Consider the following 15,687-nt stretch of genomic DNA (forward strand, 5'->3'; position numbering starts at 1 on the left):
GGCTTCTAGCTTAGATTGTAGGACTGCCGGGGTGTTAAGCATATCCCAGTTTAGGTCACCTAACAGAACAAACTCTGAAGCTAGATGGGGGCAATCAATTCACAAATGGTGTCCAGGGCACAGCTGGGTGCTGAGGGGGTCGGTAGCAGGCGGCAACAGTGAGAGACTTATTTCTGGAGAGAGTAAGTTTCAAGATTAGTTGTTCGAACTGTTTGGGTATGGACCTGGAAAGTATGACATTACTTTGCAGGCTATCTCCGCAGTAGACTGCAACTCCTCCCCCTTTGGCAGTTCTACGTTGACATAAGATGTTATAGTTGGGTATGGAAATCTCAGAATTTTTGGTGGCCTTCCTGAGCCAGGATTCAGACACGGCAAGGACATCAGGGTTAGCAGAGTGAGTAAAACAAACTTAGGGAGGAGGCTTCTGATGTTGACATGCATGAAACCAAGGCTTTTTCGATCACAGAAGTCAACCAATGAGGGTGCCTGGGGACATGCAGGGCCTGGGTTTACCTCCACATCACCCGCGGAACAGAGGAGGAGTAGTATGAGGGTGCGGCTAAAGGCTATCAAAACTGGTCGCCTAGAGCGTTGGGACAGAGAATGAAAGGAGCAGATTTCTGGGCATGGTAGAATATATTCAGGGGTATGGTGGGGTGCGGGTACAGCGGAGGTAAGCCCAGGCACTGGGTGATGATGAGAGAGGTTGTATCGCTTGACATGCTGGTTGTAATGGGTGAGGTCACCACATGTGTCGGATGTGGGACAAAGGAGGTATCAGGGTTATGAAGAGTGGAACTAGTGGCTCCATTGTAAACTAAAACAATGATAACTAACCTGAACAACAGTATACAAGGCATATTGACATTTGAGAGAGACATACAGTAATCACAGGTGTTGAATTGGGAGAGCTAGCTAAAACAGTAGGTGAGACAACAACAGCTAATCAGCTAGCACAACAACAGCAGGTAAAATGGCGTAGGCTAGGCAGAGGGGGTCGGATTAACTACACACAGAGCCTGAGTGCGGCTGGGGCCGACAGATAAAACATAAACAAGCAGAATGGAGTACCGTGATTAATGGACAGTCTAGCATGCATCAGCTATGTAGCCAATTTTTTAATATATTTTTTTAACCTTTATTTAACCAGGCAAGTCACTTAAGAACATATTCTTATTTTCAATGATGGCCTGGGAACTGCCTGTTCAGGGGCAGAACGACAGATTTGTACCTTGTCAGCTCGGGGTTTTTGAACTCGCAACCTTCCGGTTACTAGTCCAACGCTCTAACCACTAGGCTACGCTGCCGCCCCAAGTGATCAGTGTCCAGGGGGCAGCGGTGGATGGGGCAGGGAAGCTGGACTGGTGAGTGTTATGGTGAGTGTTAAAAAACAGTTAGCAGTGGCTAACAATGACTAAATAGCTTGTAGCTAGTTAGCTGGTTAGCTTCTGGAGGTTCTTGAGTGTGTTTTAAAAATAATGGCGATTCCGTATCACATTGGGTGAGGCAGGTTACCGGAAGGTATAAACAAATTAAAAATCGAAAAGAGATTGAAAGTAAATATGGGTCCAGTGAGTGTTTGGGATGCGGCGATTCAGACGGTTAGCAGGCCTGTGCTAACAAGCTAACAGTTAGTAGGCCGGGGCTAAACAAGGTAGCAGTTAGCAGGCCGAATTAGCAAGCAAGGAGATAGCAAGGGATGGAAAGTTAGCCTTTGGGGGCGTCGCAATGGGGTGAGTCTGTTTATGCCTCTTCATGCGGTGACATCGATAGACCGGTCGATGGTCCGGATATTGTAGCCCAGGAGTATGCTTCGGTGGTAGCACAGGAGCTCGGGCCGGGCTAGCTTCAAGCTAAGTGGGTGGAAACGCTAGCCAGGAGTAATCATCCAGGGTTGCGGTTAGCTAGTTGTGAAGATCCAGCTGAAAATGTTCCGTTTGCGGTGGGAATCCGGGGCTAAAAAAATAATAGGTCCGTTATGCTCTGGTTAGAGTCGCGTTGTTCGAACTGACGAGAGCTTTCCGAGCTAAAGGTTAGCTGATGACCGGTTAGCTGAAGACCGCTAGAAATGGTTTGCTGGTAGTTAGCTGGCTAGCTTCAGTTGAGGGGTTCCACATCCGAAGTAAATATAAATACTTTAGAAAAAATAGCTACATTGGGTGAGGCGGGTTGCAGGAGAGTATTTAGAAGTTGAGGTTTAGCAAAATGTTTTAAAAGATATGCGAAGAAAAATATGCTTTAAAAAAAACGATATATACAAGGGACACGACACGACAAGACGTCTGACTGCTACGCCATCTTGGATACACCAGATGTACACACAATTTTGGAAGAAATTGATCGGAAAAGTGAAACGGAGATTGTTGGAGGACGATTAATTTAGCGATTCCCAATGGCCGAAGTGAAATGGAGACAGTAGATACAGCTGGTCTGTTGTAATATAATAAAGACAGTAGATCTAGCTGGTCTGTCATAGAGACAGATGTAGCAGGTCTATAATACTATATTCAACCTTATGTTCCCTGTACTCTATATATATATATATACACAGTGGGGCAAAAAAGTATTTAGTCAGCCACCAATTGTGCAAGTTCTCCCACTTAAAAAGATGAGGGGCCTGTAATTTTCATCATAGGTACAATTCAACTATGACAGACAGAATTAGAGAGAAAATATCCAGAAAATCACACTGTAGGATTTTTTATGAATTTATTTACAAATTATGGTGGAAAATAAGTGTTTGGTCACCTACAAACAAGCAAGATTTCTGGCTCTCACAGACCTGTAACTTCTTCTTTAACCTTTTGAGACTAGGGGGCAGTATTTTCATTTTTGGAAAAATAACGTTTCCATAGTAAACGCGATATTTTGTCAGGACAAGATGCTAGAATATGCATATAATTGACAGCTTAGGATAGAAAACACTCTAAAGTTTCCAAAACTGTAAAAATATTGTCTGAATATAACATAACTCATTTTGCAGGCGAAAGCCTGAGAAAAATCCAATCCGGAAGTGACTCATCTTTAGAAAGCTCTGCGTTCCAATGCGTCCCTATTGAGCAGTGAATGGGCTATCAACCAGATTACTTTTTCTCCGTATTCCCCAAGGTGTCTACAGCATTGTGACGTAGTTTTACGCATTTATGTTGAAGAATACCCGTAAGCGGCTACATTGCGCAAGTGGTTACCTGATGGCTCTCAGAGTGATTCTCGCGTAAAATACAGAGGTAGCCATTATTCCATTCGGTCCTACTGAAAAACCAATTGTCCCGGTGGATATATCATCGAATAGATATTTGAAAAACACCTTGAAGATTGATTATAAACAACATTTGCCATGTTTCTGTCGATATTATTATTATTATATTTGGAATATTTTTTCGTGAACGTAATTTCCGGTCGATTTCTCAGCCAAACGTGAAGAACACGCGGAGCTATTTCGCCTACAAAAATAATATTTTGGGAAAAAATGAACATTGGCTATCTAACTGGGAGTCTCGTGAGTGAAAACATCCGAAGCTCATCAAAGGTAAAAGATTACATTTGATTGCTCTTCTGATTTCCGTGACCAAGTTACCTGCTGCTAGCTGGACAAAATGCTATGCTAGGCTATTGATAAACTTACACAAATGCTTGTCTAGCTTTGGCTGTGAAGATTATTTTGAAAATCTGAGATGACAGGATGATTAACAAAAGGCTAAGTTGTGTCCCAGTATATTTCACTTGTAATTTTCATCAATATGAATATTGTCTAGGAATATTTACAGTGGGGCAAAAAAGTATTTAGTTAGCCACCAATTGTGCAAGTTCTCCCACTTAAAAAGATGAGGGGCCTGTAATTTTCATCATAGGTACAATTCAACTATGACAGACAGAATTAGAGAGAAAATATCCAGAAAATCACAATGTAGGATTTTTAATTAATTTATTTGCAAATTATTGTGGAAAATAAATATTTGGTCACATACAAACGAGCAAGATTTCGCGCTCTCACAGACCTGTAACTTCTTCTATAATAAAGAAATAAACATGCCAAAAGGGATGTGGGAGACTCCCCAAATATATGGAAGAAGGAACTCTGGTCAGGTGAGACTAAAATTGAGCTTTTTGGCCATCAAGGAAAACTGGCAAACCCACAAACACCCTGAGAATACCATCCCCACAGTGAAGCATGGTGGTGGTAGCATCATGCTGTGGGGATGTTTTTCATCAGCAGGGACTGGAAAACTGGTCAAACTGAAGGAATGATGGATGGTGCTAAATACAGGGAAATTCTTGAGTGGAAACCTGTTTCAGTTTTCCAGAGATTTGAGACTGTGATGGAGGTTCACCTTCCAGCAGGACAATGATCCTAAGCATACTGCTAAAGCAACACTCGGGTGTTTTAAGAGGAACATTTAAATGTCTTGGAATGGTCTAGTAAAAGCCCAGACCTCAATCAAATTGAGAATATATCTGTTGTATGACTTAAATTGCTGTACACCAGCGGAACACATCCAACTTGAAGGAGCTGGAGTAGTTTTGCCTTGAAGAATGGGCAGAAACCCCTGTGGCTAGATATGCCAAGTTTATAGAGACATACCCCAAGAGACTTGCAGCTGTAATTGCTGCAAAGGGTTGCTCTACAGGGTATTGTCTTTGGGGGAGGGGGTGAACAGTTTTGCAAGTTCAAGTTTGCTTTTTTGGGGTCTATTTTCATGAATGTTTCACATCTTAAAAGTGGTAGGCATGTTGTGTAAATAAAATGATACAAACCCCCAGAAAATAAATTTTTATTCCAGGTTGTAAAGCAACAAAATAGGAAAAATGCCAAGGAAATGAATACTTTCGCAAGCCACTGTAAATAATAATACATTTGATTCATCCTCTGTCATAGTGATGGAGGATAATTTGATTTCCAGTTTAAGTTTTTTCAAAATCATTGACTAGAAAAGTATGGTCCACCCCACACCCTCATATGCCATCTCTTGAAATATGTAGTTAGATGGAATAAAAGCGAACGTACATTGCAAAACGTCTGACAACCAACTTTCTAACTCTGCCCATAAATGTTGGACTTTATAGCACTCCACTCCCAGGCGGGTGGGTGGGTGTGGAGTCAGACAGGAGGGGTTCAAACTGTAGAACCCAGTTCCTACATTTGAATATAAAATGTATTAGATAAAACAAAACTGTGCAACATTTTATCTCTGGGACCCTCAGGATGACAAATCAGAGCAAGATTACTGAATGTAAGTACATTATTTTCCTTCAGAGGTGAATGTATCAAACCAGTTGCCGTGGTAATAGCATGGCATTTTTTTCAATGTAAGATTAACAAGAATTTAAGCTTTCTGCCAATATAAAACGTGTCTATGTCCTGGAAAGTTTGCTGTTACTTACAACTGTCATGCTAATCACATTAGTTCATGTTAGCTCAACCGTCCCGGTATAGGGACACCCAATGTACAAAAGATTTAAGGTCAGAATTTCATGATTTAAAACTTTTAAGTTGCATGTATTTGAAAATGTCTATATTGGTCAGTCCAAAATTCTGTCATGGAATTAATTTGATTTCCTACCATTTACCATTTATATGCCTTTAGTTTTCCACGTGGGACAATTTATCTGTGAATTCTGAAACGCTATCGAGGATTGTTCCATAGGTTTGTGTTTTTAGAGGTAGATATTGATTCTTGTAGTATACATTATTTTCTTCCATATAGTTAGTGTTCTTAGCTTTATCCTTTGAAAATAATCTTGTGAAAAGATAATGAGGATGTTTATGTGCATCTTCAAAATGTTCTCAACATTCCCCTTTAGTGCATTCGGAAAATATTCAGACCCCTTTCCTTTTTCCACATTTTGTTATGTTACAGCCTTATTCTAAAATTCATGAAATTAAATGTTTTCCTCAATCTACACACAATACCCTATAATGACAAAGTGAAACACGGTTTGTAATTATTTTTTATTAAGTATTCAGACCCTTTTCTATGAGACTCGAAACTGAGCTCAGGTGCGTCCTGTTTCCATTGATCATCCTTGAGATGTTTCTACAACTTGATTGGAGTCCACCTGTGTTAAATTCAATTGATTGACATTATTTGGAAAGGCACACACCGGTCACACTGTTGACAGTGCATGTCAGTGAAAAAAAACAAGCCATGAGGTTGAAGGAATTTTCCGAATAGCTTCGAAACAGGATTGTGTAAAGGCAAATATCTGGGGAAGTGTACCAAAACATTTCTGCAACATTGAAGCATTGAAGGTCCCCAAGTATTCATAGCGGAAGTGGATGCGTCCGAGACAGGGATCTGTGCTCTCTCAGGGCTCGGGTATGCCACCGAAGCTCCGCCCTTGCGCCGTCTTCTCGAAGAAGCTCAGCCCGGCAGAGCAAAACTATGACGTGGGGGACCGGGAGTTGTTGGCTGTCGTCAAGGCCCTGAAGGCACATTGGCCATCTGGACTGACCACCGCAATCTGGAGTACATCCGGGCGGTGAGGAGACTGAACCCTCGCCAGGCAAGATGGGCCATGTTTTTCACCCGTTTTTTGTTTAGCCTTTCTTACAGACTAGCCTCCCAGAACGTTACGGCAGACACATTGTCCCAGCTGTATGACACAGAGGAGCGACCCATGGATCCCACTCCCATACTCCCTGCCTCTTGTTTGGTGGTGCCGATAGTGTGGGAGCTAGATCCGGACATTGAGCGGGCGTCACGTGCAGAGCCCGCTCCCCATCAGTGTCCAGCTGGGCGTCTGTACGTTCCATCTGCTGTCCGCAACCGGCTGATTTATTGGGCCCACACGTCACCCTCCTCTGGTCATCCTGTGATCGGTTGGACGGTGCGCTGTCTTAGTGGGGAGTACTGGTGGCCCACTTTAGCTAAGGACATGAGGGTGTATGTTTCCTCCTGTTCGGTGTGCACCCAGCGCAAGGCTCCTGGACACGCGTCCAGAGGTAAGTTACAACCCTCACCCGTTCCACAACGACCGTGGTCGCACCTGTCGGTGGATTTCCTAACCGATCTTCCACCTTCACAGGGTAACACCTCGATCCTGGTTGTTGTGGATCGTATTTCTGTTGTCCTGTCGTCTGTCGTCTCCTCCCATTGCCCGGTTTCCCTACGGCCTTACAAACTGCAGAGGCCCTGTTTACACACGTCTCCCGGCACTATGGGGTGTCTGAGGATATAGTGTCTGATCAGGGTCCCCAGTTCACATCAAGGGTCTGGAAGGCGTTCATGGAACGTCTGGGGGTCTCGGTCAGCCTTACCTCAGGTTTCAGAGTAACGGGGAGGTGGGGAGAATTAACCAGGATGTGGGTAGTTTTCTGAGGTCTTATTGCCAGGACCGGCCGGGGGAGTGGGCGGCATTCGTGCCCTGGGAAGAGATGGCCCAGTACTCGCTCCGCTACTCCTCCACTAACCTTTCTCCCTTTCCGTGTGTATTGGGGTATCAGCCGGTTCTGGCTCCTTGGCATCAGAGTCAGACCAAGGCTCCTGCGGTGGACGACTGGTTCGGAAGAAACATGGGACACCGCCCTTGTCCACCTTCAGCACGCAGTGGCTAGCCCACTCCAGGAGTCTGAGGTGAGGGAGGTTCTTCCACCCCCTCTGGACATCGAGGGGGCCCCGGCGTACTCTGTTCCATACTGGATTAGAGACGTCGGGCGAGGGGCCTTCAGTACCTCGTGGACTGGGAGGGGTATGGTCCGGAGGAGAGATGATGGGTTCCGGTGGAGGACGTGTTGGATCCTTCCATACTATTAGATTTCCACCGTCTTCATCCAGATCACCCTGTGCCTTTGCCCTCCAGGTCGTCTCCGAGGTCGGTGCCGACACGCGGCTCCAGGGGGCGGGTACTGTCCTTCTAGCCATCACTGATCCATTTTCCATTGGTTTTGTCTTGTCATCCATCACACCTGGTTCAATCCCATTCATTACATGTTGTGTATTTAACCCTCGGTTTCCTGTCATGTCCTTGTTGGAGATTGTTTGATTGTATGTGATGTGCATGTATTATGTTGGTGTGCGACGGGTTTTGTACCTACTTTTGTTATTTTGTACATTTTAGTTTTTTGAGTTTTATCAGCATTTGTTAACCTCTTAAGCCCACCCGACACGCAGGCGTGCCATCTAGCCATCTTGAAATGCAAATGCACTACGCTAAATGCTAATAGCACTCGTTAAAACTCAAACGTTCATTAAAACACACATGCAGGGTACTGAATTAAAGCTACACTCGTTGTGAATCCGGCCAACAAGTCAGATTTTTAAAATGCCTTTCGGCGAAAGCATGAGAAGCTATTATCTGATAGCATGCAACACCCCGAAATACCTGAAGGGGACGTAAACAAAATAATTAGCATAGCCGGCGCTACACAAAACGCAGAAATAAAATATAAAACATTCATTACCTTTTTTTCTGAACTGTTATTTCCATAAATTCTTGTTAGTCTTACGAGAAATGTGCCAAAAACCCATCGAGATAGATAGAGGACTCTTTGTATCTGTGCCATTATAGCAGCTGTGACAGCATGGGCAGCGCCATTGAGGCTCCATTTTGAAGTAGTTAATTTTCTTCTTCACGATTGGCTAATCCCTCCTGATGACCCAGTTGAACATGATCAGCCAATGAAGTTAGAAGTCTCACCCAGTTGACTATATTAAAATGGTGGAAGCGCTCAATGACGCTGACTATACTAAAATGGCCTTTTGCCTACTACTACTTGCCTCTTTCATTCTCTATATGAAAACCCTATTGAATAAAAACTCCATAAGATAATCTGTTGGCTAGCAAGTGGGAGGGTTTTCAGCAGTTGAATTCCATTTATTCAGCATGCGCAAGGGGACCACACCTGCTAAGCCCATTATGCATAAGGTAAGTCTGAATACCAACTACTGACAAGTGGACAGGATAAGGGGAAAACCCTTGGTAGGTTTGATGAACAAAACAAACTGGCAACAGACAAAAGGAGAACACAGGTATAAGTACACAGGGGATAATGGGGAAGATGGGTGACACCTGGAGGGGGTGGAGACAAGCACAGAGACAGGTGAAACAGATCAGCGTGTGACAGGTAGGAAATGCATGGGTAGAAAAGGTGTACATTTTCTAGTCTGAATCTGGCCCTATGCATGGGATTAGCATTTTATTATTCTCCCAAATCAATTCTCCCTGTAATGAAGTTAGTGTAGATATTCTGTGGCAAATCGTAATAGCTCCCCCTCCGGGTCTCCAGTGCTCCCTGCTAAATCCATCGCTCATTAAAAAATGATTTGCCACATTAGCATTTTTATCTTGTTATCTCAATGTCCGTGCCATTCTATAAGAAAGAGTAAGTGAGAGGGGATGGACCCCTTTTTTCTTGGGGCACAAAAGAAAGTTTGGAGAGTCAAAGTTGTGGTGACATAAAATGTGTCTGAGTGTGTTGATTATGCTATCATAGTGGACATTTTATGAGGATGATGCTATACTGTTGGTTTTTAAACCACCCCACCCACCTTGGAGAACCATACCCTCATAGCTTTATTCTAATTCACAGTGATTCATATCATTTTATCATCTACTTTCATTGTTACCTCTTAATTCTCCTTCCTTTATTGGCGCTTGGTTTTGATTTTGGTAACCTCACATGGCCATGTTCTAATCATCATTTTCAGAACACTCTAAAGCTGCCATCTTGAAATTGATTAACCAGATATGGAAGTAGCCAACAGTTAATGAACATTATATCTCACCCAGTAATGTCAAAGAAAATCAATGACATAGGTGTTGATATCATAATTAAGGACAAAAGTTTACAACAAATAAAATAAAAAAAGAACACTCACTCACAATAAAAACAATTCCCCTCACTTGGGTAGCTGGTGATTTTGAAGGGCCATGAGAATGAGAGTTATTCTATTGAATCCTGTGAAGATTACCACTTTACCTTTCACACTTGGATCACATCATTTCCTCTACATAGTCTGGACTGAAACCTATCTCTATAAATAATGGTACATGTAGGTTGAGGAAATGTTGTGTACTCAATCGTGTTTGACACATTTTATTTGAACAAACTCGTGATTGCGATCTTTGGATTTTCATTCTCTACTCCATAATATTTGCATTTCCTCATGTGTTGAGTATACTTACTTTCTTCATGTACCAGAAGAAACCAGGTGGCTCTTTACCCAGGGGCGGTACGAGGCAGAGGTCAGTCTTTTTTAATGGGATTTATACTAAAGTCATGTAATTTAACTGTAATTTAACTGTAAAAATGTATTACGAATATAACCAGTCGTAATATTTTCATCTGATTCTCAAACAAATCATTTCAGAAAATAGGTTACCTTTACACGTTCATCCAAAATATTCCAGCATGCGAACAGTGCACTCTGTACCTGCCAACTTTTCTTTAATTCGCAAGTGGCTTAAACTATCTCACCGCATCTAAGCAAGCAAAACAGGGAAAACCAGCCACGTCGCGGACACAACGTCTTGCAAGCTAAACATCTTCTTCGGCCACTTTGAGGATAACACAGTGCCACTGACGCTGGCCACTCCCGAGGACTGTGAGCTCTTGTTCTCCGTGGCTGACGTGAGTAAGACATTTTAGTGTACTAACCCTCGCAAGGCTGTCGGCCCAGACGACATCCCTAGCCGGGTCCTCAGAGCACACGCAGACCAGCTGGCTAGAGTTTTTACGGACATATTCAATCTCTCCCTATCCCAATCTGTTGTCCCCACTTGCTTCAAGATGTCCACCATTGTTCCTGTACCCGAGAAAACGAAGGAAACTGAACTAAATGACTATCGCCCCTTAGCACTTACCCCAATAAATCCACGGATGATACAATCACCATCGCACTGCACACTACTCTACCCCATCTGGACAAAAGGAATACCTATCTAAGAATGCTGTTCATTGACTACCGCTCAGCCTTCAACACCATAGTACCCTCCGAGCTCATCATTAACATCGGGACCCTGGGTCTGAAACCCGCCCTGTGCAACTTGGTGTTGGACTTTCTGACTGGCCTCCTCAGATAGTGAAGGTAGGAAACAACACCATGACTACGCTTATCCTCAACACAGAGGCCCCATAAGGGTTTGTGCTCAGCCCCCTCCTGTACTCCCTGTTCGCCCATGACTGCGTGGCCACGCACGCCTCCAACTCATTCATCAAGTTCACAGACAACACAGTGGTCGGCGTGATTAGCACACTGTCTGCCCTCCAGGACATCTACAGAACTCTGTGTCACAGGAATACCAAGAAGATCATCATGGACATCAGTCACCCGAGCCACGGCCTGTTCATCCCATTATCATCCAGAAGGCTTGGTCAGTACAGGTGCATCAAAGCTGGAACCAAGAGACTGAAAAACAGCTTTTATCTCAAGGCCATCAGACTGTTAAATAGCCATCACTAGCCGGCCTCCACCCAATATCCTGGGTGGAAGCCAACTGTGGGTGGATTGAGATACAGCCCGCCGATAAAAAGATACTGTATCTCTAGCTTAAATAGATTTTGATGGGGATTTTTGTTTTACTCTTATGCCTCAAGTGCAGCATGAGGGGGCCTAATGTATAGATATTATTGTAATTTTTATGCCCAGCTCAAGATGCCCCTTGATGATTTGAGGCCTGGGGCAATTGCGTCTTCTGCCTAAGTGCCCCAGTGTCTTGACCCATCTTTACCCCTAATAACAGTGCGTCATTGCCTTTAACCTCTTGCTCCTACCTGACACGCAGGCGTCCCATCTAGACATCTGGAAATGCAAATGCGCTACGCTAAATTCTAATAGTACTAGTTAAAACTCAAACGTTCATTAAAATACACATGCAGGGTATTGAATTAAAGCTAGACTCGTTGTGAATCCAGGCAACAAGTCAGATTTTTAAAATGCTTTTCGGCGAAAGCATGAGAAGCTATTATCTGATAGCATGTAACACCCCAAAAGACCCGCAGGGGACGTAAACAAAATAATTAGCATAGACGTCGCTACACAAACCGCACAAATAAAATATAAAACATTCATTACCTTTGACCATCTTCTTTGTTGGCACTCCTAGATGTCCCATAATCACTATTGGGTATTTTTTTTCTCAATTAAATTGGTCCATATATAGCCTAGATATCGATCTATGAAGACTGTGTGATAAACGAAAAAAAATAGCGTATTATAACGTAACGTCGTTTTTTTAAATTAAAAAAGTTGACGATAAACTTTCACAAAACACTTCGAAATACTTTTGTAATGCAACTTTAGGTATTAGTACACATTAATAAGCAATCAAATTGATCACGAGGCGAAACCTCAACCAAAATATCCGGTCGGAGACCGGAAGAAATGCGCTGCCTTGCGTCTGTTTGACCAAGAAACAAATAGTAGGCAAATGACAAGACTCTAGACAACGTGTGGAAGCTGTAGGTATTGCAACCTCAGCCCCATTAAATGTGGTTCACCTTTATCAATGGGTTCAAGTCACGCATGGATATATTTTTCCATTTTCAGTGATGGGATTTTCCTGCACTTTTCGATGAAACGCACGTTCTGTTATAGTCACAGCCGTGATTTAGTTTTATAAATGTCTGAGTGTTTTCTATCCACACATACTAATCATATGCATATACTATATTCCTGGCATGAGCAGCAGGGCGCTGAAATGTTGCGCGATTTTTAACAGAATGTTCGAAAAAGTAGGGGGTAGGAGTAACAGGTTAAAATAGCATTTTTCACAAAATGATACCTCGAAAATACATAATGCTTGGTATAGTCACACCACATTTCTCCCTCAGGGAATCCCACTCCCCACCAGCAACCCGAACAGGTTCTCCTGTTGCGTCCTGGCATTTTGTTCTGTTCGCATAAGCAGTTGGATGGTTTGTTTAACATATGACAAATACGGCTTCTTCCTGATACCGTTTATAAACTTCCTGCTGGACTGGCAATTAATCCACTGTGAGGTTGTTGCCGAGTGTTGCTGGAGCCAGGGGCGATTTCGACAGCACTGCATCCACTTGCTATATGAGTTGGTTTTCAGCCTTATTGGTATTCTGAGCAGTGGAGAGAAATAGAGGTAAGGGGGAGCTTTATTTGTTACATATGTCATGCCATTTTCCCCCTGGCCTAGGCCTGATGTGCATTATAACCTCATCCCATGGCACTACCCCCCACTCCTCCACCACACACACACACACACAGACACACCCCCTGCTCCCCCAATCATACCCCCGAACCTCGTACGCCTTGGGGCGGTGCGACCCTTCGGTGAAACGACATTGGAAAAGCGGGAAGAAATTAAAATGATGTAGTGTCCAACACTACGCCTGGGATCCCCCAATATTGTAATTGTTAGGTGAGGAGGTTCAATACCCAAAATTAGGGTTGGATGATGATATACTGGGAGACCACCACCATTTATTTATACTGGGAATTCTGACTGGGGTGTGTTAAGGTGATTATGTGACCTTTCAGGTAGCCCCCCATCTGATATACAGTGTTAACTCCACTCAACAAGAGATGCAATGGCTCAGTGTGTTAGTTAGAACATGATGACGGTAACACTAGGGTTGTGAGGTTGAATCCTGCATGGGTTTTTGGGATATGATGGGGTAAGACTGTTGTATTAATGTAACAGTATACTTTTAAACCGTCCCCTCGCCCATACCCGGGCGCGAACCAGGGACCTTCTGCACACAACGACAAGTCACCCTCGAAGCATCGTTACCCATCGCTCCACAAAAGCCGCGGCCCTTGCAGAGCAAGGGGAACTAGTACTTCAAGGTTTCAGAGCAAGTGACGTAACCGATTGAAACGCTATTTAGCGCACACCGCTAACTAAGCTAGCCGTTTCACATCCGTTACACTAAGACATTTATATTATTCTTCAACAATCAATGGCTATATCATTCATTGAAATTACAATTGAACAGCTGTAAATATATCAGATTGTACCTTTAATATTAGGGATGTGTTAATTATCTAATTGTTTACCTATCCCCTTCATTTACTATATTTACATTTGTTTTTACACAGTTAACCTTTATTTAACTGGGCAAGTCAGTTAAGAACAAATTCTTATCTACAATGACAGCCTACCCCAACTAAACCCGGACGGCACTGGGCCAATTGTGTGCCGCCCTATGGGACTCCCAATCACGGCCGGATGTGATACAGCCTGGATTTGTACTATAACTGACCAAAATATTTGATTTGCTTTACAAATTACATCTTACTAGTGGAGCAAGTTTAAATGCCTTGCTGTCCCCGGGATCTCGCTGATTCCTGTCTAACTTTAAAGCAGCATCTGCTCAGCATTCATACATGGTAACAACTGGATGTCTGCCCTCAGATCAATTGGCAGAACAAAGTGCAACATGGGGTTGGTGGCTTTTACTGTTGATTGGGGTATATTTTGAGATGAGTGCCTCGTTCACACAATGCCTCGTTCACACAGTCAACATCATCAGCGGGTCGATAGGAGCTAGACACCTCTAATGACTACGCCAACACTATCTAAACCTAACCGACCACCTTGTGATGCACAAAGCAGAACTGGGTGCCTGTTGCAAAGACAGTGTGATATTGCTTGAAGCTAAGATTTTAAAATAATAAAAGTCTTTGAGTTTGGTTTAACTCAATTCATGAGAGTTGTTTTGTACAACTGTCTCATCTCTTTAGTGCACAATCTACAATCCTCAGTGTGTTTTTACAGCCAAACAGTTTAGTACAAACAAGGCTTTATTACAACTTGGTTTGTATGAAGCTGACATATGGAGCTGGGGAAATGTTAGTACCACTCTCAATATAGATAAAGTGGCTACGAGGGTAGTTGATATCGGCGAGGGGGCTACATGGAATTATTGTAAGGGTTTTCCTCCTCTTCGTCTGAAGAGGAGAGGCGAGAAGGATCTGAGGACCAATGCGCAGCGTAGTAAGTGTCCATGGTTTTTTAATAAGACTCATCATGAACACACTACAAAACAAATCAGGCCAAACATAGAAATAGACAAACTAGACACACAACATAGAATGCCCACCCAGCTCACGTCCTGACAAACACACAAGAACTATGGTCAGAACGTGACAATTATATTGAATTATTCTTATATAACCACACTATACCACAATAAACAATGTTTAAATGCCAAGAATCCGAGATGATTGAGTGCCTTTGAAATCTGTAGCCTATCTCTGCAGTGCCGTATCAGCAGAATGTAGAGTCCCCTCTATAGCTAGGTCATTTTGGTAATGAATATATGCTACAAGGTGAATTGTAATAGGTGAATTGCCCTATGTGAATGCAGTCGTAAACACAGCTGTCTTTCCAAACTAATGCAAACTAAATGCTGAAAGTAGCGCCTAGCTGTAATGTCTGCTTCCAACTCACACCCTTAAACACAGAGCCCCTGAAAGCAGCTCACTTTCCAGCTCACACTCTCAAACACGTACATTCTCTGAACGGAGCTTACTCTCCTGATCACAATCACCTGTTCACACACCTGTATGTCATTATCACACACTATTTAGTTCAGTTCTTTACACCCCATCACTGTGAGGTATTGTATTTGTGATACGTCTTTCGGAGCACTTTTTTCTCCCGGGATTTACTCCTCCCGTGTATGATGGTGAGGCAGGAAAAAACTAACGACGCCTTTTGCCTATTCCCTGCCTGTACTTTAGCCTATCGGATTTCCTGTTATCTATC

General features: G+C 43.2%; 1 protein-coding gene across 1 annotated transcript in view; it reads right to left on the reverse strand.

Annotated features, from left to right (window-relative positions):
- Positions 1–503: 503 nt before the first annotated feature.
- The window catches only part of LOC118402460 (protein disulfide-isomerase TMX3), a 435,969-nt gene continuing 420,785 nt past the window's right edge, over positions 504–15,687 (reverse strand). Inside the window, exon 17 of the transcript XR_008077514.1 lies at positions 504–516. The gene's annotated coding sequence lies outside the window, so the exon portion shown is untranslated. The remainder of the gene's footprint in view (positions 517–15,687) is intronic.

The sequence above is a fragment of the Oncorhynchus keta genome, chromosome 23 (genome assembly GCF_023373465.1).
Source record: "Oncorhynchus keta strain PuntledgeMale-10-30-2019 chromosome 23, Oket_V2, whole genome shotgun sequence".
NCBI lineage: Eukaryota > Metazoa > Chordata > Actinopteri > Salmoniformes > Salmonidae > Oncorhynchus > Oncorhynchus keta.